The sequence below is a fragment of the Arachis stenosperma genome, chromosome 5 (genome assembly GCF_014773155.1).
Source record: "Arachis stenosperma cultivar V10309 chromosome 5, arast.V10309.gnm1.PFL2, whole genome shotgun sequence".
Lineage (NCBI taxonomy): Eukaryota > Viridiplantae > Streptophyta > Magnoliopsida > Fabales > Fabaceae > Arachis > Arachis stenosperma.
Genome location: NC_080381.1, coordinates 84,372,430 through 84,375,369, shown reverse-complemented (window position 1 = coordinate 84,375,369; position 2,940 = coordinate 84,372,430). Strand labels below are relative to the sequence as shown.

General features: G+C 40.2%; 1 non-coding gene across 1 annotated transcript; it reads right to left on the bottom strand.

Annotated features, from left to right (window-relative positions):
• Window positions 1–1,039: 1,039 nt before the first annotated feature.
• LOC130983355 (small nucleolar RNA R71) lies at window positions 1,040–1,147 on the bottom strand. Its single transcript, XR_009087351.1, has one exon. It is a non-coding gene; the product is annotated as a small nucleolar RNA R71 (small nucleolar RNA).
• Between the last annotated feature and the right edge of the window lie 1,793 nt (window positions 1,148–2,940).

The following is a 2,940-nucleotide window of genomic DNA, read 5'->3' as shown; positions in this document are numbered from 1 at the left end:
TTGAACAATTCAAGTATGTTGCCTTTTCTGTTGAGAAAGGTTTAATGTTTGAATCATATCTTTTCTTGTTAGGCAAGTCATTAATTTTTAAAATCAAATCTTTTTAAAATTGTTTTCAAACCATATCTTTTCAATCATATCTTTTTAATCACATCTTTTTCAAAACAATTTTTAATCATATCTTTTTGATTTCTAATTTCAAATCTTTTTCAAAAATTACTTGATTTCTTTCTCACTCTTGATTTTTGAAAATCAAATTAAAGTTTTTTCAAAATGTTTTTAAAATCTTTTTAATTAATTTTCGGAAAAAAAGGCTCTTCCCCTCTTCTCACATCCTTCTATTTATGGAGTACTACTCCTTCTCAATGCACAATTCGAACTCTATCTGATTAAGTTCGAATTCTTCTACCTCTTCCTTCTAATTTTCTTCTTCTCTGACACCTCAAGGAATCTCTATACTGTGACATAGAGGATTCCACATTTTCTTCTCTTTCATATGAGCAGGAACAAAGACAAAGGCATTCTTGTTGAAGCTGACCCTGAACCTGAAAGGACCTTGAAGCGAAAGCTAAGAGAAGCTAAGGCACAACTCTCTGTAGAGGACCTAACAGAAATCTTTAAACAAGAAGAACACATGGAAGCCGAAAATAACAACAATGCCAACAATGCAAGGAAGGTGCTGGGTGACTTTACTGTACCTACTCCCGACTTCTATGGGAGAAGCATTTCTATCCCTGCCATTGGAGCAAACAACTTTGAGCTTAAGCCTCAATTAGTTTCTCTAATGCAACAGAATTGCAAGTTCCATGGACTTCCATTGGAAGATCCTCATCAGTTCTTAGCTGAATTCTTGCAAATCTGTGACACTGTCAAGACTAATGGGGTTGACCCTGAGGTCTACAGACTTATGCTATTCCCTTTTGCTGTAAGAGACAGAGCTAGGACATGGTTAGACTCACAACCTAAAGAAAGCCTGGACTCATGGGAAAAGCTAGTCAATGCCTTCTTGGCAAAGTTCTTTCCACCTCAAAAATTGAGTAAGCTTAGAGTGAAAGTCCAAACCTTCAGACAGAAGGATGGAGAATCCCTCTATGAAGCTTGGGAAAGATACAAACAATTGATCAGAAAATGTCCTTCTGACATGCTTTCTGAATGGAGCATCATAGGTATTTTCTATGATGGTCTCTGTGAACTATCCAAGATGTCTTTGGATAGCTCTGCTGGAGGATCTCTTCATCTGAAGAAGACGCCTACAGAAGCTCAAGAGCTAATTGAAATGGTTGCAAATAACCAATTCATGTACACTTCTGAAAGGAATCCTGTGAACAATGGGACAAATCAGAAGAAAGGAGTTCTTGAGATTGATACTCTGAATGCCATTCTCGCTCAGAACAAAATATTGACTCAACAAGTCAATTTGATTTCTCAAAGTCTGTCTGGAATGCAAAATGCACCAAGCAGTACTAAGGATGCTTCATCTGAAGAAGAAGCCTATGATCCTGAGAACCCTTCAATGGAAGAGGTGAATTACCTAGGAGAACCCTATGGAAACACCTATAATTCTTCATGGAGAAATCATCCAAATTTCTCATGGAAGGATCAACAGAGACCTCAACAAGGTTTCAACAACAATAATGGTGGAAGAAATAGGTTTAGCAATGGCAAGCCTTTTCCATCATCTTCTCAGCAACAGACAGAAAATTCTAAGCAGAACCCCTCTGACTTAGCAACCATGGTCTCTGATCTAATCAAAACCACTCAAAGTTTCATGACTGAAACAAGGTCCTCCATTAGGAATTTGGAGGCACAAGTGGGACAGCTGAGCAAGAAAATTACTGAACTCCCTCCTAGTACTCTCCCAAGCAATACAGAAGAAAATCCAAAAGGAGAGTGCAAGGCCATCAACATGGCCGAATTTGGAGAGGAAGGAGGGGCAGTGAACGCCACTGAGGAAGACCTCAATGGGCGTGCACTGGCCTCCACTGAGTTCCCCAATAAGGAACCATGGGAATCTGAGGCTCAAAATGAGACCATAGAGATTCCATTGGACTTGCTTCTGCCTTTCATGAGCTCTGATGAGTATTCCTCCTCTGAAGAGGACGAATATGTCACTGAAGAGCAAGTTGCTAAATACCTTGGAGCAATCATGAAGCTAAATGACAAGTTATTTGGAAATGAGACTTGGGAGGATGAACCCCCTTTGCTCACCAAAGAATTGGATGACTTGTCTAGGCAGAAATTACCTCAAAAGAGGCAGGACCCTGGGAAGTTCTCCATACCCTGTACCATAGGCACCATGACCTTCAAGAAGGCTCTGTGTGACATAGGGTCAAGTGTAAACCTCATGCCTCTCTCTGTAATGGAAAAGCTAGGGATCTTTGAGGTGCAAGCTGCAAGAATCTCACTAGAGATGGCAGACAATTCAAAGAAACAAGCCTATGGACTTGTAGAGGATGTTCTGGTAAAGATTGAAGACCATTACATCCCTGCAGATTTTATAGTCCTAGAGACTGGGAAGTGCATGGATGAATCTATCATCCTTGGCAGACCCTTCCTAGCCACAGCAAAGGCTGTGATTGATGTTGATAGAGGTGAACTGATCATTCAAGTGAATGAAGAATCCTTTGTGTTTAAGGCTCAAGGATATCCCTCTGTCACCATGGAGAGGACACATGAAGAGCTTCTCTCAAATCAGAGTCAAACAGAGCCCCCACAGTCAAACTCTAAGTTTGGTGTTGGGAGGCCACAACCAAACTCTAAGTTTGGTGTTGAACCCCCACATTCAAACTCTAAGTTTGGTGTTGGGAGGTTCCAACATTGCTCTGAGAAAATGTGAGGCTCCATGAGAACCCTCTGTCAAGCTACTGACATTAAAGAAGCGCTTGTTGGGAGGCAACCCAATGTTATATTTTATCTATTTTTCTTTGTTATTTTATGTTT